The 25,517-nt window shown below is 38.5% G+C and overlaps 1 protein-coding gene and 2 pseudogenes across 1 annotated transcript in view; 2 read left to right on the forward strand and 1 right to left on the reverse strand.

Moving 5' to 3' along the window:
• Window positions 1-1,268: 1,268 nt before the first annotated feature.
• On the reverse strand, window positions 1,269-2,500 carry LOC102026348 (annotated as a pseudogene).
• A 4,428-nt stretch (window positions 2,501-6,928) lies between these two features.
• Window positions 6,929-8,008, forward strand: LOC106147221 (annotated as a pseudogene).
• Window positions 8,009-9,409: 1,401 nt separating this feature from the next.
• The window catches only part of Tbx22 (T-box 22), a 32,430-nt gene continuing 16,322 nt past the window's right edge, over window positions 9,410-25,517 (forward strand). Inside the window, exon 1 of the mRNA XM_005410093.2 lies at window positions 9,410-9,478. The gene's annotated coding sequence lies outside the window, so the exon portion shown is untranslated. The remainder of the gene's footprint in view (window positions 9,479-25,517) is intronic.

Raw genomic sequence — 25,517 nt, forward strand, 5'->3', positions numbered from 1 at the left:
CTAATTCCATCTGCATTTTAACCTGAATCCATTTTGTGATTTTTATTGAGGAAATACTTAAATATTTTATCAAGAACTGCTTTAGTATTCATATTTAAACTTTTCCATGAAAATACCTTATTTCTCCATCTATTTTGAAGGATAGCTTTGCTGGATAACACAGTCTAGGTTGAAAATTATTTGCTCCTAGGTCTTGCAATACTTCACTGCAAGCTTTCCTGACCTTTAGGGATTATGTTGAGAAGTCTGTTGTGATTCTAATTTGTTTAACTGTATATGTGAAATTTTGTTTTTCTCTGACTGCTTTTAAAATTGTGTATTTTGCTGTATATCTGTGAATGTATCAAGGATATGCCTTGGTGAACTTTCTTTTTTGTGTGATTATACAATTTTTTTATTTAAAATCATGGCAGGCTTATAACAAAGTTACAATTAAAACCTCTTTATCCAGATCACCGTTTAAACAGGATTCTTACTCAGAAATCACATGCTTTGCCCACTTTCTTCAGCAAACCTGGTGTCCTAGGGTGAGCCACCTAGTGTGACACACATTTCATACCAACAAACTGGTTGCCAAGGAGATCCTACTGCCACTCTGGACAAGCTCGTTTCCCCTCTCTTTTTTTTTTTTTTTTTTTGGTGGAGGTGGTGAGGGTACCAGGAATCGAACTCAGGACCTCACACTTGCCAGGCACGCACTGCACCACTGAGCTAAACCCCCACGTTTCCCCTTTCCCTTTGTGCTAAAAGAGCAACTAGGGTCAAGGGCACAATGCTGAGAGGCAGATGCTATGAATCCAGCTGATAGTCAAGAGCTGAGATGGTCATCAGGGGAGTAACTTCTCTGTACTACATAAGCAGCAAGAGTGCTTGAGTTCAAACGGTAAAACTTGAAGTTTTGGGCCTGAGGAAATATCAGCTTCTGAGATCAGTCAAGATATCTTTCCTCACATAAATACAAGGGAAAGGCCAAGGCAGGATTGGCATCTACTTGCTTGCTCCAAGTGTCTTCTTTGCCTAACTTCATCTGAGTCATGAGGTTTCCCTAAAAAGAGAAACTGTTATTCTGAAGGAAAAAATATTTTTACAGTGCTAAGGATCAACCCCAGAGCCTAGTGTATGCTAGGCAAATGTTCTGCCATGGTAACTCGTTAAATCTTCAGTTATAAAATTGCTCATCATATCCCCCAAGCAGAAGTAAGGACAGTTTTTTCACACGGAGATCCAGAATTCAGGACTTCTGGAAACAAGTGAAGTTTCCTAAAAGTTTATTTCTTGTTTCCCTTCCAGTACTGTGCCCTTGATTCTTGCATAAAATTCTGAAAGGCTGGCTCTTTTTTTGTTTTGTTTTTTTTTGTTTTTTTTGGTTTTTTTCCGGAACCGGGAACCGAACTCACGACCGTGCGCTTGCCAGGCAGGCGCTTTTGCCGCTGAGCTAAACCCCCAGCCCCAAAGGCTGGCTCTTTATGGCTTTCCTCTGTAACTCTGTCATCAGTGTCATCCTTGTCACTGTCAGCATCTTCATCCTCGAGTGAGAATCAAGTCAGAAGGGTCCAGCACAGGAGATGCACTGTCTTTGGCGGTGCCTGCATCCAAGGCTACAGAGCCCATGTCTTTCTGAAGGCACTTCAGTTGCTCCTTTTGCTGTTGACTCTGTGCACTGGCCAGTGATTTTTTCAGGCATTCATATTCAGAACAATACTCCCTTTCACGTTCTTCCACAGCACTGGTTACCTGCACCATGAGCTCATCGAAGCCAGTGCTCAGAAGAGCGGAGATGCCCATCACCTTCAGCAAGCTGTAAAACTCATCTAACACCAGGCTCATGGAATGCATGAAGTTACTGACTTATGTAGTTTCTTGATTCAAGGCATCTTGGAAAGCCTCAAAATCCTGCATACATTCCACTGCAAAGCTGTGATCAGTGATGTCTGTTTTGTTCATGGCTAAAATGAAACCAGCTTGGTTTTGTACAGGATGCTGCAGGCATACAGCATATTGGACATGCAGGTCACTGGGTTAGTACTTCGCGACGTGTCCATCACATAGATAACTACTGTTGGAAACGAGGATGCCAGGGCCTGAGTGACGACTGTCCCAGAGCTGACCAGGTGAACACTTCAATCTGTCCAGGTGTGTCAATCAAGACATATTTGGAAGTGTTATGGGCTTTCTCAATAAATTTCATCACTGATCAAACCTGGTAGCAAAGAGATTGAGTGAGGTCACTGTGCCACCATTGGACCCAAGTCCGTACTGTTTCATGACTTCTTTATACTTCACAGTGTCACGAATATCAATATTGGTAGGAAAGGGAACTTCATGTACAGCTGGATCAGGTTGATCACATAAGATGGAGAACTTTGGCTATGCAGGTGCCCTGTGGCTTCTGTACAGAGATGGTTTTCTCGGATCCTGCCATTCCCACAACCAAGAGACACACTGATGGCCAAGGAGCTCCCGAATCCAGGAGCTCAGCTGTACTCCGTTGAGCCGCCATGTTTCTACCAGTCCTGCCCACACCACCATACCCACCCTAGGAGTGCAGACAAAACTAGACGTTTGGGGATGTTCCCTAAATTTGAATGTGTTTTTGTCTGTTACATTTCTCTCATTGCTGAGACAGAATATCTGACACCCAGAAGTAAAGAAGAAAAGGTTTATTTACCTCACAGTTTGTGGAGGTTTCAGTCCATACTCAGCTGGTTCTAAGGCAGAGTGGCACATGGCAGAGGGCATCAGTTCATGGCTGTGGAAAATAGCAAAAGCAGCAAGGGCAAAAGGAGTAGCAGAAAGCTGCCTTTTTCCCTCCCTTACTCTGTATGCAAACTACCCACCCCAGGGTGTGTGTAGCACCCACACCCATAACTCCAACACTGGATCATAAATCAAGCATAAACTCTAGAAGCCAGCTCCATGACTGCATAAGGCTTTGGGGGAAAATCTAGACAAAAGCCATAACAATTTTGGTCCCATATATATTGTGTTTTAGGAAATAGCTACTTCTGATCTGACCCAGAAATCAGTTCTTTCCACAGGGTATCAGGTTTAGTTTCCCATACCACAGAGCTCAATGACTAAACTCACCTGCTGCTGTTCTAGAAAACCAGGCCACCTTAGGAGGGGCTATGATAAGACCCATCATGGCAAGAAGCCCCAGGCCATGCCCTGTACACTTCATCAGGGACACCACTTTCATGTGTGTTCTCCTAGCTCTGCAAAATTCTGATGTCCCATCTGACCTAGAAATGGGGTATGTGTTCCTCATCTAAGATAACTTTCCTATCTTTGGCATTAGCAAACACTCATTTTCTGTGGAATCAACTTAAAAGTTCTTAGTTAGTGGATAGGAGGGAAATATGTAGAAAGTTTAGGATTCCTCCATCTCTAATCTCTAGCAGAAACTTGCCTCCAAAAAAGGAAACTGCAAAGTGACAGGGAAAGATAAGAAATGAGACCAGAAAAAGAAAGTCTTTTCTTCTCATGGCCACTGTGCGTTATTGAGATAATTTGCCCATGAGTCATCACCCTCAGCTGCAAAGGTGACAGTGGGGAATCTCAAGAGCTAAGATTGTTTTCCCACTGCAGAACATCAGACCTGAAAAGAAACTGAGGCATAACAGGCTTGAAATTTCCCTTTGGAGTGTAGAGGGAGGTCAGGCCAGAATGTGCCAGTTAAACCTATCCTCCAAGTCTTAAGAATGGCTGCCAGCCTATTTCCTTTTAACTGGCAGTTGAAGTCCCATGATTTATTAATACGCATGTATAGCTCCTAAATATAAACTAGATTTCATTAAAAGACCCATTTTACAGCATTTCATAGATTCACATTTTGGTTAATATCAAGGTTCACTAGGGGATGCTCTAATGTTACTTTTCCCTAGCCCTGTTGTCTAAAATAAAATCACAAACCACAACACTCAAAGCACGTCAAACAGGTCGAGTAAGGAACACAATAAATTCAGCAACTAGTAAGTCCAAATGCAGCATATACAAAACAGGTATCCAATCCTTGCCTTCAAAAGTAAAATTTCCCATCAAAGATACATCATAATCTTCCAATGTTGTCAATTTACATTTATCATTATTTTAACAAAAAAGTGCATAAAAAGAAGAGGCATAAGCAACTAACAAAGATAATAATTTCTGACTACCTAAATGAGCCATAATCCAGAATCTATGAAGCAAAAGTAAACTCTAACATCCGTCCAATTATCTCACCAGGGTCTTCAATGTTATAGAGCAAACTGTATGATTACCAACCTGCTAGATGTCAGACACACCAAGTTCATGTTCCCCAAAATCGATGAATGAATTCTAAGGAACAATAGAGGTTGAGAGTAGGAAATCTTTATTGATAGAGACAGCTCCTGTGAAACAGGAGGGGGACCCAAAAATGGACTGCCAATGAGCCCACTTCTCAAAGGATGTTTTATAGAGCAAAATCATGAGGTGAGAACAACATCAATCAAAACTATGATCAACCAATAAGATTGAAAGTATAGCCCCTTAGGTAATATTGATCCAATGGGGAAGCAGGTCATGTAGCAAATGTACATGGAAAGAACAAAGACCTTTTTAGGAAAGGATGGATTAGGAGGTCTTGGTCACCCACCTAGATAACTGATGCTTATCTAGACTTTATTGAACGAGGTGATACCAGTTATAGTATATTGCTTATCGTTTGCGGAAGTACACAGGCCTAGTCATTCAGTCTTTATTTGAAGCCCTGGCCTTCAACAGATGCACCTCCAACCACAGTTGTAATCTTCTCATCTTCTGCCCTGACTCCTTTGAAGGCCTAGCTAGCCTTGTTTGACTGCCTATAATATTTCTACCTAACTTAGCTATCTAAAATAATACTATCATATCTTTTGCATTTTTATTAAGGTATGCTTGCAATTCTTCATAGTTATACTCATTTTGAGAAACTGATGTGTATATATACCACATCTTGATCTTTTTCAAACCCTTTACCCCCACTTCTTACCCTTCACAATCCCTTACCCATCCTCAAATATATGCTTTTCTGTTTCCTACCATCTCTCCTTTATTCTACTCTCTATTTATGTTATAGGTGTCTAATATAGGAAAATCATGCAACATTTAACTTTTTGTGTGAGACTTACCACTTCACATTATGGTCTCCGGTTCCATCCATGTTCCTGTAAATGACATGATTTCATGCTTCTTTATGGTTGATATATATATAGTTTTCCTTATCCATTTTTCTATTGATGAGAATCTAGAATGTTTCCAGGACTTAGCACTTGTTACTTGTACTGGTATAAACATGGATATGCATGTATCACTATAGTATGATATCTAACACTTTAGGGAATATGTCAGGAGAAGTACAGCTGGATCAAATGAAATTTCTATTTTTAGAGTTTAAGAAAATATTATGCAGTGTCTATAGTGGCAGTTCCTGTAGTTTCCATTCTCATGAACAATGTAGAAGACTTGTTATCCAAATACTTAATAACTGTGTCTAAGCATTAAGTGCTAAAACTGATAAAGACTTTAAAATTTTCCCATGTTTTTTAGACTTCTTTGGAGCAAATATAATGTAAATAAAAACCAATATTTAGCATCAAATACTTAGGCTACCTTTAAAATCTTAAATTATACATTTTAAACTTTCAACCTTTAAAAATGATATATGCCTGCAATAGACTCACAGAAAATACTCATTTACCATATATTCACTTGAGACATGATATTTTGCCTCTTAAACATATTTTCTAGTTCTCTCTCTCTCATTCTCTCTCTCTCTTTCTCTCTCTCTCTCTCTCTCTCTCTCTCTCTCTCTCTCTCTCACACACACACACACACACACACACACACTCCCCTCTCAGAACTTTCCAACAAAAATGGCTGAGACCTGAATATTAATTTACGAGAGATCCAGGAATCTTCATTTCAATTAGTAATTGGGTAATTCCTTTTCACTAAATCAACTAGGTGAATCAGAATTTATCCAGAGAATTTGATCTTGTGCTATGCCTTTTATTAACTTGAACATAATAAATAACCAGTTGCACGATGAAAAGAGTCACAGTTGTAGCTTTACTAATTCCAGACAGTAGTCAAACGGAAGAAATGAAAACAATACTTAGCGGTGATGGAAAGCAGCAGTTTTTAAAAATATACACACAAATATTTTTAATGTTTACAATCACCAAAAGCTAGACATAACATAATGTCTTTCAGCCAGTAAGTGGTTGAAGAAATTCCATAATAAATAAGAACAAATTTTTGATATACAAAACAACTAGGGTAAACCTCCAACGAAGTATGTTTTGTGAAAAAAATCCCATCCCAAAAATTACTGTTTGCATATTCCATTTATAGTAGTGGCTTGGGAGAAAGAGAGATAGTTTATAAAAAGTGAGCATGAAAATTTTTGTGGTGATTGAACTCTACCATATCTTCCCTATGGCAATGAACACTCAAAAGATAAATATGTGATAAAATTATATAGAACTAAATACACACAAAAACATACCCACGCAAACATGTGAAAAGCTAGTGACAGTTGAAGAAAACCATGAATCATAGTAAAATCAATATACTGTTTATACTGTAGCAAACAACTTTGTAAGAAGATGTTACCATGGGAGGAAACCAGATGAAGAGCGGACAGGATCCCAAAATTTTTTTCCAGCTGTATGTGAATCTACAATTATTTCAAAATGAAATGCATTTAAAATGTAGAGAGAGCAGATCACATGATTCAGGGTTCTTAAATTATACTGTTCCACATTAGTTTCAATTCTAGATGCCTCCACAACCCCTGGGCCTGGGCGGTGAACTGGGCCAGACTGAGGCGCCTGCTGGACCTGCGCCTATCCCATCCCATGCTCGGTGGTTGGAAGCAGAGTTTCAGAATCCAAAGACCCTTTTTGTTCTTCCTCCATATTGCTTGATGGAAGGTATTATGGCCCCCAAAGATATGACAAATGCTCATGCTAAATGTACCCTCAACTCAATGAACTCCCTCAGGAAGAGCAATACCCTCTGTGATGTGATGCTGGGAGTACAGCAGAAAGACTTCCCTGCCCATTGGACTGTACTGGTTGCCTGCAATGACTACTACTGTGCCATATTCACTAGTGAGCTTTCAGAGAATGGGAGACCTTATGTTGGTATCCAAAGTTTATCTGCCTGTACCATGGAAATCCTATTGGACTTTGTGTATGCAGAAACAATACATGTGATGGTGGAGAATGTACAAGAACTGCTCCCCATAACCTGTCTGCTGCAGTCAAAAGGTGTGAAGCAAGCCTGCTGTGAGATCTTAGAAAGTCATCTGGACCCTTCTAATTGCCTGGGTATCAGGGATTTTGCTAAAACTCACCACTGTGTTGACTTGATGCAAGGCTAAGGTTTTTGGCCAGAAGTATTTTTCCGAAGTGATACAGCATGAAGAATTTATTCTTCTAAGTCAAGGAGAGTTGGAGAAGTTAATGAAATGTGATGAAATTCAGGTGGATTCTGAGGAGCCAGTCCTGGAGGCTGTCATCAACTGGGTAAAGCATGCCAAGAAGGAGCATGAAGAGTTCTTGCCTGACTTGCTGCAGTATGTGTGGATGCCCCTGCTGACCTTCAGGTACATTACAGATCTGATAGATGCTGAACCATTCACCTGCTTAGTTAGCAGTGCAGGGATTTGTTTGATGAAGCAAAGAAGTTTCATCTGAGGCCTGAACTTCAGATGCAGAGCCCGCTCACAGTTAAATCCCTGAGAAGTGTTGGTAACAGATACTTAACAGAAGAGAATTCACATTCAATGGGTGTAAGAGACTGGATCCTTCTCCATCTGGTCTGGAGAGCACTCTTGTTTCTAACTTCCCACAAGCTTGGGAGAATATGTATATGTTGTGCCTCACACACTGCAGAGAACGTCATGTGGACAGTATCCAGCCTGGAAAATTGGAAGGATACCAGCTCAAGTAAGTTTGGTAAAATACAAGGATTTTTTTCCAGGAACAAATATCTTTTCTAATGTATAGGTAGCTAGGGGCACTATAGTTTCATTCTGAAGGATGAGGAGGGCACCAGGAGGAGAGATTCATGTGATACTCCCATGGTGATGGGGGACAGGGTTAGTATCTTAGAACTGAGGTTATAATAAATGACATGAGTTGAATTTGATGGAATGTGAATGAACCCGGAACACCACTGAAGTATAACCTGGGAGACTGAGGAAGACATATTTTTGGAAGAATAGTTTTATTTACCCCAAGGTCTTTCTAAAGTAGAGTGTTGTACATCTTGGCACTGAAAGCTATGAGGGAATAACCGAGTGAACAGATATTGGGACGAGACAAGATGGTATAAATGTAGTAGTTCAGTATACCTGGGACTAACTAGAAGTACCCGTGATTTTACAGTCATGTTATTCATTGCCAGAGCTTGTGTAGCCATGACCATGTTTGTCTTGAATGGGTGAAAGACTATCTGTCTTTGTTGAATAAATACTACTATACAGGTATACTTACTATTTACTTGGGGATGGGGTTGCAGCGGCAGTAGCCTAGCAGGTCAGCTACCTGATTACTGTCCCACTTTTTTCAAGGGACCAATTCTGCTAGAGTGGTTTTTACTGAATGTTTGGTGCATTTAGTTTCTTTCCAGTTGTTCTAGCACCTCTGCTGTTGCATACTGAGCTCTCCCCTGTCATGGAGTGAAATTCTTGCTTTATGGGTACTGCAAATGTGGCAATGTGATAACCTAAACAAGGATGCACTTTCCCTTTGCTCTAGAACTCCATTTTTTCCCTTTTTCTCTGAGTTGTATTAACTGACAGAGTTTTTTTCCTTTGTATTTTAAAAGAAAAGATTACAATAGTCTCAAATGCCTTTTTAAAAACTATTTCTAATTAAAGCATGGATGTATCAAAATTAAAGTATTTCACTTTTATTTTAAACCAGAATAGGATTATAAATTATCACTATTACAGAAAATAGATAAAACAATATAGATTTAAGTTTGAAAAAAATAATGATTTTAAATGATCCCATCCCTGGAATTTTGTTGAAACTACTGGATATAAGCTACTGAGAAATGATCTTGAATCCATGAGGTGGCCCCACCCAGTGCTGCTTGGGTTATACCTCTGTATGGGACTCTGGGTTTAGGAAACCTAAGTAAGGGTGACTGGGCAGAAAGGAACAAAATGTGGTTGCCTGATTGACTTAATTATATGCTGTTTTTTCTAACTGAAGTTTTTATTTTTCTGAAATGGCATCACCCGGTCAAGTTTGACTTAAATTCTACTTTCCTAAGTTAAGTTTTGTCTCCCAGAAATAATGTGGCCTGTCTAGAAGGGGGATGGCCTAGAAGGGGGATGGTGCATTTTCTTCTCACATTTCCTACTTCTAAAGGACAAACTGGCTTCAGAAGACAATTTTTGACGTGGTGAAAATGCACTACTCTTTCTCTAAGAATAAATAGAATTCTCTCATCTTGGCAGGTAAGATATGTAAGCCCTTTTAGTTTTGTAGGGCCATAGATGCTTGGATTGAGCTAGTGGGTCCCCCTCCGCAAGGGCTGCTTTTGGTGCATGGCATTGCTAGGATTAACCTAGGTCTTTGGGGTTCGTTACCAAGGAAAGGGGGATGTTGCTGTTTGTCCTGGGGCATAAACAGGACATAGAGCCTCAGGTGTATGCATAAGAGAGGGATATTTTTGTCTCCTAAGGGGGCTTAGGATCCCTTATTCCCAACTCCTTGTTTAAGGAATAAGGGTGCATGTTGTCTTCTCATGTGAATGCCTCCTGCTCTTTGGGCTCATGTCAGGAGGAAAGGGAGGAATCAATCCGGAAGTGGGGAAACTGTTTGGTACGAGTAAGTGTATGCAGTCATCAGTATCTGGTTGTTCTGAGAATTCTGTTTTGGAAGAACTGATTGAGGAGCTGTAAGAGACAAAGGACAAACATTAATATGAAAATGATGACTACTAGGGGACCTATAAGGGGGAAGAGCCACTTTCATGTCAGTGAAGATTTTATCTCACATCTTTCAATCTCTGAAGCTTTATCAATGAGACATTCTGTTGCATTCCAAATGATTTATCCCTTGTTAGTGTAAAAACGCTTTTTCCTGTAGGAGCAAGCAGAGACCCCTCTCTTAGGCAGTTAGAATATCCAGACCCCTGCAGCTTTGCAAGGCCAGTTTGATATTGGGAGACAAACAGGTATATGTCACTGTCTAATGAGTGGGCAGGCGTAGGTTGAAGTTAAATTTGAAAAGTGTTGTAAATATTAGGCTAGGAATAAATCTTCTATAGGGACTTGTATTACTGGGTTATGAAGATTGGATACATTTTGGAAAGTTTAGGGGTGGATAAATTAAAACGTAGAGGTGTAGAGGAGCCTCTAGTTAGGCCAAGAAGTTATGAGGACCTAAGTCTGAAAGAACTGGCGGTTTGCTGGAGCCACTCAATGTCTCCTTTTTGTTAAGAAATTAAGTACTTGACCAGTGTCTTTTAGGTAGCTTCTGCACTTACTTTTATCTCGTGGTGTTCATAGTCCCCATTACTGTAGTGCTTTATGACTGTCTAGGAGGGACTGGGCAGAAGTGTGTTATCAAAGATGATTGAATGTTGGGAATTTTAACATTTTTGTTACCATAATTTTTATGATGAATCAGCAAAGTCAAGTTGAAATAGTCACATCTGTAAAAGCTTTGTGCTGAGTGGGGACATCATTAGCAGTCTTTCTTTTGAGTTTTTTGATCATCAGAAGTAAGGTGACTCTGAGCTTTGAGTTGGGACCTAACCTGGGTGATGAGAGCTAAATGGGCTTTTGCAATAGGCTTTGTCACAGGTCTGAGGCCTATTATTAGAACTGTGGAATTTTGGAAGAAAAAAAGCTTAAGAATTAGCTGTACAAATGTGAACTAAAGAGAATTATTTAAGAATGACAATCAGTAGCTACTTTTACCAAGAAGAGCTTGAAAGCCAGACCCAAATATCCTTTGTGATAGTTACAATTAAATATTTACATATCAGGACCTTTCCTTATAACCTCCTAGCTCTATTTATCTTTTGGTAGGGTTGGCACAAGTGACTCTACTTTTATTTTGGCAGTATTTATATATTTTACAGATCCCCTCTTGTCCTAGAGGCATTGTTTATTAATCATCATTTTGTCCCTCATCGCTGGGATGTTGTTCTGGTTCTTGCTCTGGTCTGGTCCAACACTGAGGGGGAAATAATTGATTATTTACAGTTAGTGAACATTTGAACCAAAAAAGAGGTTTAGAAGGAACAGACCTTAGGCCTAATCAAACCATCAAGAGTAAAAGCTTAAGATAACTAAACAAAAATATTTATGTTTGCAAACTTCATCCTCTAAAATCTTTCTCAACATGCTTAGAGCTCTTGCTTTGTCACTTCTTTTTCTTTGTAGGGCAAAACATATCATAAAAAGTCTTTTTCTGACAAAAATATATCTTTAATTTTTAACTCTCTTTATATTTCATTCTCTGTCTTACTTACTGATTTCTTTCTGTAATAAGCCTAGTAGCTGTTTGGGCCTTTAAATGTCCTTGCTACATTTCTTTCTTTGGTTTCAGAGTGAGTTTTTAAATGGTTACATTTTAATTAGGACTGGATGCCAGCAGACCTCCAACTGGTCTTCAGTAGCATGTTAATCTTAGCCAAAGCAGAAAGCAGGATAAGAACAACTGAGCCCTGTAACTGTACACTGAGAATCCTCTCAAAGCTACTTATAGGAAATATTTTAGGCACAGTGGTCAGACAAAAATAGCAAGTAAAGTACAGAATTCAAAGTAAATTTATAAATCATGTATCATGTTTTTCAATGGACCCTCATTGTTTTTTTATGGGGAGTCAGGAAGGCTGTATTGTTTTTTGGCATTGTGAGACAGGAGTCAATCTTAGCTTGTTATTTTAGGATCCAATGTAGGCTGTCCATCACTCAAGAACAATTTTTTTGTCTGATATTTGGCCTTGTAGTTTGATTTTTTAAAATAGTAAGTTGGGTAGAGATTCTACTTTGCATTCAGTCTGGTGCTTTACACTCCCTTTAAATCTTTACTTTAGCCATGGAGAGTCCTGTTCGGCAGTTTCCCATGGCTGATTATTATCAACACAGATTAACAGGCAGGCAAATAAACAAGGTACATACTATAATTATCTCCCTAGGAGGTGCCGTGGTACTTTTTAGATAAATCATAATATAGATCAGTGGTAATATTTTGTTATTTTAATAGTATAGAGTTATACCAAAAGATTTAGAAAGCAGAAAAGGAATCCGATTATGGAGGTTTTTTTAAACTTTTTAAAAGACAGACAATGGGAAGTCTTTGGACAGTTGGAGGGCAAAGGTGGAATTGTCTACAGTGGAGTGAGTAAGGTCCCTAGGCAAACAGAAGAGAATGGCATCCACCAGTAGAAGACCAATGCCTCCTGAAAGGACAAGCTATTGGTCATTCCTCAGGCCAGGAAGGACAAAAGAATCTAGGATGGGTGAGGAAATTGCTCCTGACTCCTGAGGGGTCAGGACAAGAGAACAGTTACCCAGGCCAGGAGGGATGATGAAGTCCTAGGGCAGGTAAGAGAATGATGGCCACTAGCAGGTGACAAGTGACCCCCAAGAGGTCAGGTCAATGAAGCAGTTCCCCTGGTGGGAAGGACCAAGATGAATGATCTGGAGGAGATCTACAGACTTACCTGACTTTTAGAAGCTGATTGCGTGGATCAGAGAGGATGGCCAGTGTTGTGTGAAAAGTTAGCAATGGCAAGGACAGAAATTTGCCACTTGTGTTCCCACTCTATATATTTCCTCTCTACTTTTTCTGGTAATAGGATGTTAGTGAGGAGGATCTAGTGAGAAGGGGTGGTATATAGGGCAGGAAAAAAGAAAGATATATGGGAGTGAAGGGCAAAAATGCCTGAACATAGGGAATTCCTTACAATTTTCCAGTGCAGGGAAAAAAGTTACAGAGGTGGGTTATCCTTCAAGTCTCAAGTGGACAGACTGTCTACAAGACACACCTGTAGAGTCTCTGGTTTAGGGGAGGACTGAGAAGAGCCCATAACTTAATTTTCTGAGGGGGTGCCTCAGAGGTACAGTAGTCTAACCCAGGACAGGTATCCCTATTCTCGAGTGAGTAGACACAGAGAGGGAAGACAAATGGTTGTGTCCCGTGATTTTATCTGTGCCCAGATCCACTGCCAGAGGTTGGGCCCAGTGCTGGGAATTACGTACAGATCCAATGGAGACAGTGGTAATCCCAACAGAAGCCTGATGGCTTACTCTCAGCGCTCATGGTCATCCGGAAGAAGCCATGGGCATCCTGGAGGCAAACTGCTGACAAAACAGGCAGAGAGGATTGAGAGTGAGGGATAGTTCCCAAGGGGGAACAGGTTGGTCACACTCCCACTCCCAGGTTTTAGCACTAAATATTAAGCCAAAAAAGACCTACAGTGAAATCAACAAGATAACCAACCAAAGAAAATTTGAAGTGAAGGTTTATTGCCTCTGGCAACTATACACCTGGGTCATGACTTGAGGAGTGAGCTCCTGGCCAGAACTGCTTGCGTTATTTATAGAGCTCTGGGTTTAGGAGTCATGGGTAAGGGTGATTGGGCAGAAAGGGAATAAAGAAGGCAAGGGCAGTTGGCCAGAAAGGAACAAAGCTGGTTTACCTGGTAGATTGAGCTAAGTTCTGACTTTCTAAGTTAAGGTTTTATTTTTCTGAAATGGTGTTTCCTGATCCAGGTTGAGTTAAATTCTATTTTCTAAGTTAGGTTTTAGTTTTTAAAGATGATATGGCCTGTCTGCCAGCTGCATTTTCTCCACATGTGTTCAAGAAAATGTTAGCTAGGTACCAGGCACACATTATCTCATTCTCACCTGTGGGATAAGAATTACTCTTTGCCATATATTCTAACTGCATAATAGAGGCTTCAAAAAGCTGAAGATTTTGTTCAATTAAATCAGATAATATGTGGTATATTCAAAATTTGACCTAAGTTTGTCTTACTCTTAATCCATTTCTCTTAGCTAGTACATATTAAGGGCACTGCCATAATTTGCCCACTGAAAGACTTGGCTCCCAAGGTCAACCATTTTATTCTATATTTAAATATAAAACAATAGTGATGTATTGAGGAAAATAATGTTCCAAGAAGTTCCCAAGTTTTGTGCTGTATCTTATAAATAAGTATTTAAATATGGTGTGAGTTAATGGAAATAATTTTATAATTTTAAATATGTCTGTATAAAAAGAATTTTATACAGATATCGGCTTCTTGGTCAGTATGAGCAGCTATACTTGCTTTTAAAATAGCAAAACATAAAAGACAATGATATCAATTACCAAACTACAGTAAAATCTTGGTTTGTGAGCATATATTGTTCAGGAAACATGACTGTAATACAAAGCACTGTACATCAAAGCAAATTTCTCCATAAGAAGTAATGGAAACCCAGATCACTCATTCTACAATCCAAAAATATTTCTATAAAATGATTACATTACTGCAGTATAATAAAAAGTAATATTGAAAATATAAAAGAAAACAAATAGATTAACCCACATTTACCTCCAGCTTCCTGGCTAGAGTGGAGACAAGAGAGAGGAGAGTTATTTTGTAGGATGACTTTCACTATCACTAATGGAAGCACTACTTCCTATTGGCTCAATGGAATCTTTTTTTTTTTTTTTTTTTGTACAACTTTAACGAGTAACCTATGTAATGACACTTGGTTTTGTCACATTTGAGAATTTTGTGGAAATGTGACATTGCATTGTTGTTAAACAGATTCATCACTTGCACTGCTACAGCATTATTCATGTGGTGCATTTCTAGAAATTTTTGCACTATTTACCACATTTCTCACATCTCCCTAACCTCACCGGAAGTGAGGAATTTCTCCACCTTTTTGTCCTCCTTCTCTGCAGATGAGATCGCCTCCCTAACCTCTTACTTTTGGGAGACAATCACCTAAAATCGCACAGCTAGAGAGTGAGACAACCTTTGGCTTGGTTGTAATCATGTGACATTTGGTATCATGTGCTACTTGTATTGCAAGACATTGTTCATTTAACAAGTTTAAATGTGTTAGAAATCTTTCTCATCTGGTAGAACACTCTTATAACAAGTTACTTGCAATCTAAGGTTTTACTCTACAGTTATTTGTCAAGCCAAAATATTACCTGAAAGCTAGACATTAATTTTGTTGTTTGAAGAATGAAGTAGTAGGAAATTCTAATCACCTACCAGTTGGGTTTAATTTTCCTGTAGGACCTACTTTGGAGTTAACCTTTGACTTTTTGAAGAATACATATATAATTAAAATATTGATTATATTTATAAGTGCTCAAATGATATATTTCCTTTAAGGACATATGAATAGGTTTCACATAAATTTAAATATACTTCTTTTGATTACTACCCAGAGTGTCCTACATAGCCATAGCATAAAACTAATTTCTTGGAACTCATTATAATTATAAAATGCAAGAATGATTTGAGCCAACCTATAATGGATAAAAACTTTTTTCCAATTTAACATAAAATGTTCTTCTACACACCATATAAAACATTCACTTCAAAAATGTTTCTGATTATATGATCTCCAATTGTCCTTTTTGGTTCTTTTCATTTTGCACCATAGAAAATTAAAATGATTTCATTGATCTTTGTCCAAGTTTTTGAAATGTGTTACAACAAAGAAATAAGGCACTGTTTTACTTTAAAATATTATGTTGTCTGATTAGAGATAATGATATCTTAGCTGGGTTCTATTAGTACCGTGAAGTGATAAAGAAAATCAATTCCTGAATGAAATATACACACCATATAGTTCTATGTAATATTAAATGCCACTAGCAATGCAGTCATGTTTGCTATATGTGTTCAAATTACCATTAGGGAGAGGGAGTTCAATTAATTTAGAAATTATATCTAAGGAATGAAATTCATACTATATAATAATACAGGTCTTACTTGCTTTATTTTCTAGATGAACACAAATACAAAACCAACTAAGTAATAATGAGACTAAAACAAGCCCAACACATAAGAGATAACTACAAATTAGATCAGAAACTAAAAAAGTACAAAATAATATTTTTAGTAAATTATAAAATGCTTTCTTCTAAGAAAGACTTTATGCTTTAATCATAGTTCATTACATGCAGTATGATAAACTTTTTGATGGACAACCAACTTTTGTAAACTTAAGTCTATTTTCCATTGTAAAGTTTTCAATTTTTGAAATCCCCACAATCCTCTCATTGGATGCAATAAAGATTTTTTCTCCAGAGTAAAAAGGTCTATTTTTCTTTTAAGAAGGTAATTTTGTGGCAACTGTCCTTGTGACCAAACTCTCTTCAAATAAAATGTGTTTCTGCTGTTGGGATTACTTTGAGCAAGAGAATGCTCCTTTTAAGACCATGTTTTTCATCAGAGAGACATGGTTTTTTAAATATTAAAATAAGTAAATTGTATAATATACACATATATTAAAATGTCATAGTGAATTTCATTAATTCTTATAATTAGTATGCATTACTCTAAAAATAAAACTTAGTCCACTAATGTAAAATATACTTACATTACTGTGTGAAAATTTTAATCCAGAGTATATATTTTAAGATTGCACACAAAAAAGTCTATATTTTATTAGAATATAAATATTTTGTCAAACCCAATAAATTTATCTTGGGTATTAAAATTAAAAGCATTGAAAAAATTGGAATATTTAAATTTTTATAAATTTCATTTTAAAAATATACTTCATGTGCCATATTTACTTCATATACCATAAAAGTTCATATGTTGAAATTCTGTCTTTTCAATATCACATCAACATGGCATTTAACCAGTTGGTAATCCCATTCAGTGCCCTGTGGTGGTTGCCTAAGGTGTATAACTAAAAAGCATCTCACAACTGCTTTCAATTTCAAAGATCTTTTTATCTTTTACTTTATTTTATTTTTTGTCTTTTTGAGACAGGGTCTCACTATGCAGTTCGGGCTGGTCATGAGCTCACTTTGTAGCCCAGGCTGGCCTCAAACTCACAATGATCCTCCTGCCTCAGCCTCCCAAGTGCTGGGATTACAGGCATGCACCACCATGCCCAGTTTCAAAGATCTTTTTAAAACAGTGTCACTTTTAAAAGTTAACATGTATATGCAACTGCAATAAAACGACAAATACGTTTTTCAGCCTAACTTTCAAAGTACTATTGTGAGACTCCCTATGTGCTGATGTACTAATTACACCAGAAACCAGCCACCTATATTTTTGAAAATAGATCAAGTTCTCACTAAATCAGTGGTGTCCTTGATCATGGGCATACAAAAGTTATGGTAGTCTAAGATGAGGGAGGGAATCTGAACAATAGGTTGGCTGACATAACTGAGTAATAGAAACTCAAAATAGCATACCAGAAAATAAATCCCTGTGCTTTGATTTTTCTAAAGATTTACTTGTGAAGAAGTGTATTTGCCCTCAACAATTTTACTATTATACAAAGGAGAGTTTGGAAGTCCTGACGAGCATCAGTAGCCTTTCCCCAAAATTTTGATCCTATCTTGGTGTGATAGGCCACTTGGGAACTGAGTTTTTATTATATATTTTATTTATTTCAAATATGTATTTGTGATACATAGTAAGTACATTCATCTTGGGGAATAAGTACATAGACATATCATATTTTGATTATTTTTACGGCTCACCTCAACCCTTCTCTCCCCCTACCCCTCCCTCGCTAGATGCCCTTCCTATCTCCACAAAGTCTACCTTCCTTTTTGCTAACACCTCTTATTCATTGTGCTCTTGAAATTATTTATATTTTGTGTTTATCACACTAGAGAAATGATGTGATATTTAATCTTCTGTGTCTGATTTATTTCTCTTAGTGTCATGATCTCAAGACCTATTTGAGATGGGATTAAGGCATGACAGCTTAAAATGTCCAGAGAAACATACTTGGCTGCAGGAAAACACACTTTCTGTAGTGTGCTAAACAGACAATCTCTGCTAACAGTTAAGATGCACAGGCTTACTTCCACAAGTTGAAACCAAAAGGATAGAGGATAGAAAATCAAGTAAAACAAAATGTTTCTTGGAGAGATGGCCATTGGATTTTGAGCAGGGCCCTACACAGCTTTTGTCTGCCAGAATCACTGAAGAGAACAAAGGCAGGAGGAGGATATATAATCATGGCAGAAGGTTTAGAAATCCCCTAGTCTCTGATCCATGGGTATAATAGTCTTTGAGAGCCATTTTAGTGCTAAGATTAGAAGCTGTCCTCCTTTAACGGAATGTCTTGGAGCTTCCATTATTTTATCTGGAAAATGGGAGAGTAAGATTACTGAATTGTTTGCTGCTGGTGTGAGGATCAAGATAATGCACATAAAGAGTTAATGTGTGGCAAGCTTCAAAAACAAAGACACTGGTTTTTTGTCAAAGGCCTCTCACCTGAGATTTTTTTTGACAAAAGACTGGCAAGATTGCTTGAACTATGGAAAGCCAAGTCCTGTTTTCTTATATCTGGCTGTCTCTCCAAGTTTGGTTTGGTATGAGCCACCAGGAATTTATTGCACTGGTGGAGCCCTCTTTGAAAGTTCAAAATTTGCTCCCACCAACAGCAACTGTGGTGCTACTCAGGTAGCATGTAGCTAGTGTTGATTCTGAACACAGGTATGCTAAGGCAGGTTCTGGCAAACTTTTCTTCCTGGATACCAGGTTCTGTGATGTATTAGACTCTGATCTCTCAGAAGCTGCCATCCCAAAGGCTAGAAGAAAAGGTCAGAAGGATGTCAGGGCCTTGAAACAGCACTACCAAGCTCACAATTGGCATTGGAAGGAGGAGAACTACACAGATCTTCAGAGTTCTTCCATCAAAAGTTCTGACCATGTAACCGCTAATTGTTTCTGCTCCAGAGAGTGGCAACCTTACCACTTTTGGGTCTTGCTACCATTTGCAGGCAGCATGCCTACTGCACACTCACTACACAAGCATAAACAGGCTCCCCTAAATTGCATTCAGAGAATACGTTTTGTGATGAGTTTCCTATCCTGGGCTTCCTGCTGCCTGCTGCTCACAAGCAAGTAAAACTGTTTCAAATATAAATAAGTTCTTTATGCAATTACTACAGAAAAAAAGTTACAAATTTCTTTTGTTTTGTTTGGGAAATGATCTGATTTGGTTGGTAATTGCTTGCCTGATCAAGAGCCATTTCCTTCATGGTTAACCAAATATCAACTTGACTCAGTCTGGCCCGTTTTAAATATCACCAAAAGTGAATAGCCCCAATTATGATAGGAAACACATTTCCTGACATGAAACAAGGACCAGAAATAGATTTGTTAGTCTCAAGATGCATGTAACCTTATGGATGGACTTACATGCTGTTCTTATTTGAACTCTACCCTTCCAAACTCACATGCATATACACATTCTTCTTCAGTGGGTTACGAATGCACTGTTGGAAAATGCTGTCTGTTAGTTCTCTTCAAAAAATGCTGGAACCTGTCAATTAGACGGATATTTTAGAGCTTAAAAATCTAAACAGAATTCAAGAAAGTTGTAAACAACAACACACAGCAAAATTTCCCACTATTGCTCTCCTTGAGAAAATGAGGAAATACACCGGAAATTTATAAAGAGTATTGTCATCCTTTTTAGACATTTATAGCTGTCATAGGAAATAATGAAGGAATTTAGACTCATGTATGGTCAAGTCTGATTTGAAAACCTGGGGAACTCCGAAATGCGTACAAAAACCCTTCAAGCATTGAACCCTCACAATTTAATGTCCAACTTTGGTTAGCAGCATTTGGTCTTCTTTGCCTCCGGTTTCCCAGACAGGGCCTGCACACATATTTACCTCATGCTGGGGTTTCCTTTCATTCACGAGGTATCTGGTTCTTTCCTGTGACCCTTAATGTCACAACAAGTTAGACAATTCATAGATGGCCAGGGTCTCACCTGTTCCTTGAAAGCTGTGGTGGTTCCTGTAATGAAGGGGAAAGAAGCTCAAACTTTTGGTCCAAGAAAACCATTTTGGGCTGGAATATTTCTTCTCAGAGAGTCTCTTCTCTCAAGAATAAAAAAGCATTGATTTTTTAAGACCTAGGCATCACTTAATGGTAATAATATCACTTTACTTAAGATCTGTTTTGGTTTGGTGGATATTTTGAAAGAGGAACACTATAATACAGGACACATAGTTTGTAAAATTATTTATAATAGTCACCCAAAGAATGATATATAAAAGAGTGCAGGAAATCTGTCCACACACTAAGATGAAGGAATCTAGCCAAGGGCCTGGATCCCATGGAAATGTCCTGCATGAGTCCAGCTGAAGACCTAGAGCTCATAACAATGCCTCCCACAAATCCAACTGGTGGCCTAGAGCCCATAACAATATCTCATGCAGGCCTGTTTCACGAATCTGTGCTGGGAAGGCCCAAAGGTCAGTGGTGGAATCTAGGAAGTCAGTGGGATGTGCCAGTGGGATGAAGGATCTGCGCTAGCAGGCTGATAGATCTACACCGGAGCCAGGAAGCAATGCTCAAAGCAAAAACCAGAGCTCCCCTGAAAAGTACCACAGCCATCCTCAGCAACATTAAAGTCCCAAGCTCCACCAATGCTGAAGACAGCTGAGTTCCCATCAGGAAAGCCAACACAGCGAGCTTCGCCAGGAGATGGGCAGTGCACCATGTTCCCCTCCAGAGCCAGGAAGTGATACTTAAAGTGAGGACCAGATCTCCTCCAAAAACTTGAACCAAAGCTATTCTCAGTGTCAACAAGGTCCTAAGCTCCTTGAAGGATGAAAACAGCTGAGTTCATCAGGAAAGCCAGCATGACAAGCTCCTCCAACAGCACCAACAGCTCCTTATAGCTTCTAGTAGCTCCCAACAGCCTTTCTCAGCTCCCAACAGCCTCTTAGTTCTCAAAAGCCTCTCTCAGCTCCCAACAGTCTTACTTCTTCTCCAGTCCTGCCTCTTATGCTGCTGGCAACAGTCCTCAGGTGGGCCTCCCACACCCAGTACCACACTTACTCAGTTCAGCTGGGGGTTATAAATTAACCACCAGTTGTCAATCCACTAGAAGATCCTAGCCCCTTTTTCTATATTTTCTTTTTAATGCTTATTAATACATATTTGGTGTACATAATAATTAATTCAGCTTTGGGAGTTGGTACATGTACTTAATTCATCTTAATTTCTTTTAATTCCTCTTTCCCTTCACTCTCTCCCCCTCTCTCCATCTCTAGAACCCCTTCCCATTTCTCCGAGCTTCCCTGAAGAAACAAACCAACAATGAAAGATCAAACATGTTCTATTTTGCATTAGGATAAGTCAATAAGTCAATGGATTTGGATTTGTGTGTGTGTGTGTGTGTGTGTGTGTGTGTGTGTGTGTGTGTTTCCTTTCAGAGATGTAAAATTTGGATATGTGATATATGACAGATGAAAAGGGACTAGTTGCTAAGAGTTTCTGAGCTGCCCAGGCATTGAATATAAAGGCAGCCTGCTTGAGCTCTCTGAGGCTGAGTAGGTCACTTAATGGGACACCTGGGCTTAGAGTAGTAACCCAACTGGACCTCAGTGCTAGGTTGCTGAGTTGTTAGTTGAGGAATGAGAAAGTTTACAGATGGTCAGTGTTCAGAGGATCTCTCCAACTGCAAATGTTCATGTTTGAGATGGAAATGAGTCCTTTATACTTTAAAGTCACTCTAGTCCTGGTTGGATGCAATTTTGCCCTAGAAATGCATTTGCCTGTAGATCAGACAAGGGCTCAGCTACGCATGGCTGCCCCGGGTGGCTGAAGGATGCCACTGGTGCCCAAAGCCTTCAAAGCTGAAATCTTGGGCTCTCGTTTCTGAGTTTGAGTCGAAGCATATCTTCCTCCTGAGAGAAGTTGCATGCAGAACCCTACCCAGGAAGTAGCAAATGCACCTATAGCTGCTGCTGAACAGAATGCCAAGTTTCCTTGTGTAGCGTATAGGCCACTCTTCTCTGGTATCTTCAGAAGAGCTGGTGCGAGTAACTATGAAGTGAAAGAGATAAGCCTAAAATGTAGCTTTACCACCACAAGCCAGGCCTCAAAACAAACTCACTGGTATTTCTTACCCCCCAGGTAAAAGCCTTTGCCTTACTGTCCAGGATGTGGGTTTTCTGTGGACACCTCCCACATAAGGATTCCCCTTAATCTGTTGTTCAGTTAGCTATCACTAGGCAAGTCTATAAAGACATGGAGGTCCAATTGGAGTCAAAATAGTTGGTTTAAACTTCCTTCATCTGGGGTTTTATTAAAATATTCCTGGAAACTCTACTTCTTAGGGGACATGAAGTGGATGTTATTACTCTTTAAAATTGATGAAGGCTAGATTTGCTCCACCTATTTATGGTATGTTGTGATGCTCTAAAAGCCCAGCAATAGAACCTCTCCTAGTCTAGTACCCTGCAGAAAGGCCCACTAGCCTAGGAGACACTTTGTTCTTTGTATCAGACCTCACAGTGCAAGATTAGGGAGTCAGGGATTGAGGGGGAAATGTCCATGTGCCTCACTAGAAGAGGAGGACTGTGGCACTCATTGAAATCTGTTGATGAGTGTGCTTCTGGTCAAATGCGCTGAGCAGACATGCTTTCTTTTTAAGCTCTTCCCTAGGAAACTCTAGATCTTGGAGCCAGGATTTTTCTAAGTGACCTTTGCACTAACTCAATTTCAGAAGGGGTAGCAAAGTATGCCAAAAGACACCCTCTTCTTTTATCTATTCCTGTTTTTTCTCACAAGATCTCAAGTTCAGACACTGCAACTGTAACACAAACATACACAAGCACATGCACCATACAGACCTGCCTTCAGGGTGAGAAACCATAGAGAACACCTGGAAGTGCAAAAATGTCAGTGCTGTAGAGTGGTATGCTGACGGCTGCACAGCTCACTTCCCAAGAAGCCATGCCCTGTTATTAGAGAGAAACTGGAAAAATAAGCAAATAAAGACCGACAGGGTAAAGGAAAAGAAGAGAACCTCTGTATCGTTTCTAATTTTTTGAATTGTTTTATTCTCTTTAATGATTTGATCACTCTTGCATTCTTACATCTGGTAATCTGAGCAACTCTGTTGAAGATAACAATGGGTAATATAACAACCACTGTTAATTCCTATCATTCTGTTTTGAAAGCCTGTATCATTTTTACTGTTTTTGCTTTGTTTTGTTTTTGTCTATGTTGTTGTTATTTTCTTATTTTTTAAATTCTCTTTAAAATAAAAAAAGAGGGCTGAGGAAATAGCTCAGCAGCACAAGGGCCTGCCTGTCAAATGCAAGGTCCTGAGTTCAATTTCTGGTTAAAAAAACAAAATAAATAAAATTTAAAAAGAAAGAAAAGAAAACAGAGAAAGACAGAGACAAAGGAAAACAAAGGGGTAAAAAATGCAAAACAGATAAAAACACAAGTTGAATGACACAAAGAAATGTACAGGAAAAAACTCAATTAGGGTAATACAAACAAAGAAATAGATCAACAGAAATAGACACACAGAAATGAGAGAGACAGTGTGGGCTGGGAGAGATCGTAGAGATTCACTGGTTGTTCAGTCAGTAGGTGGTACCTCCATAACAGCATGATTGAAACTGGCTGTTTTTTTCTGGTGAGCTTGAGGAAATACACTGGCATCACCTTCTAACTGAGACATTCAACTCAAGCCTATTCTAGTGCAAAGAATTCTACTACAGTGACTCCAGTTTGTCAATATATCATTTATAAGAAAAGTCAATGGTGAATATATGTTAGATAGACTAACTTTTACATTGAAAACCTCACTCGAGATGGACTTTCAAACCTTTCCAGTGCCAAAATGAAATGATGGGGAAAGGAGGGTAAAAATTCTGTCAAAGACAGTAAGTCACTTGAGAGAAATGCTCAACACTCTCTTTATGTATTTCTCCATGCATAGTTACTTAAAAATAGAAATGTGTGGTCACTTTCAAAACAAACACAAACACACATACAAGAATGCTTATTGTGAAGTTTTTAAAATTTTTACCTTGTATTAGTACATGTTTGCAATACATAATGATTATATTCACTGTGGAAAGTTGGTACCTGCACATAACATATCTCAATTATTTTTTTCATCCTTTTCCCTTCTATCCCTCCCACCTCCCTCCATCTCTTCATCTACTTCTCATTTGCAAAAGATATTTCTCTCTATTTCCAATTTATCTTTTATTTTGCTCTTTATTTATATTTTTGATTTCTCATATAAGAGAAATCATGTGGTATTTAAGTTTATATATGTGTTTATTTCACTTAGCACTATGATGTGAAAATTTTCTTCTAACCAAAAAGGCTGGAAACACCATGAAATATTCTTGAATAGAGACAGGGAAACAAAGAGAGATGTCTAATAAATGGCTGTTAGACAATGAGAGAGAAAGGAGCACATATGTATAAGTCAATGAAAATTAGTAAAACTAGGCTAGGTGTGGGGGTGCACATCTGTAATCCCAGCACTCAGGAGGCTGAGGCAGGAGGATCACTGTGAGTTCGAGACCAGCCTTGGCTACAAAGTGAGCTGAAGGTCAGTCTGAACTTCATAGCAAAACTCTGTCTAAAAAAGATTAAAAAAAATTTGTAAAACCTTAAGTCTGTTTAGATGGAAAATATTGATTATACTCCAATTTTGAGGCGAAAATTCTCAAAATTAATACCCTTGAAGTAAAATAGACCAGAACAGAAATTAATTGTGAAAACTGATACAAAGTATTGTTTACTAAAGTACTAGGACCAGGAACCGTGTAATGCAACTATTTCCCAAAAAAATCACTTTCATTATTGTCTTAAAAAAATTAAATAATCACTTTCATGAACAAAATGCATATATGTGATTTAAAGTAATATGTATTCATAATCTAACATATTAAAATGAATAGTGTTTCTTCTTTCTATCAACTTTTTAGGACTGTCACATGAGTCAAGTTTTAGGGAAAGGTGCAAAGGTTAAAGCTTAAGAAGTAGCAATTACTTAACTGGCCTCACTGAGATGATTTATTCAGGACCCTAAGTAAGCAGTAACCACAGTGCAATGTTTCCAAGATGTGCATTGTGGTATATGGACCCAGTGCTAGCATTCTATTTACTAACATGCTAAACCATTGATTTTTTTCTCCTTTCCTCCTCTCTTTGATTTCCAGGAATGAAAACATGGTGAATTCTGAGAGTGATTTTTTTGTTGCTTTTAGTAGCTCTCTTTTTATATCCTTCCTTACTTTTCACTATTGTTTCATTATTAAAATCCCATTTTCACCTTAGAGTATTGATTAGCGTTCTCTGATTCTATAAACATTTTTCATGTAATAGCAGCTTTTTGTCTAGAAAACTTGGAAAAGAAGACAGTGTGTAGAAGTAGCACTTCATGGCTTTAAGTATAAACAGTGTAGATGTTCACACACATTAGATGTTTTGATAAACTTGAGGAACATTCTTCATTATATTCCCAAATACTTCATGCT

This window comes from Chinchilla lanigera, unplaced genomic scaffold (assembly GCF_000276665.1).
Source record: "Chinchilla lanigera isolate Chin_1 unplaced genomic scaffold, ChiLan1.0 scaffold00128, whole genome shotgun sequence".
Lineage (NCBI taxonomy): Eukaryota > Metazoa > Chordata > Mammalia > Rodentia > Chinchillidae > Chinchilla > Chinchilla lanigera.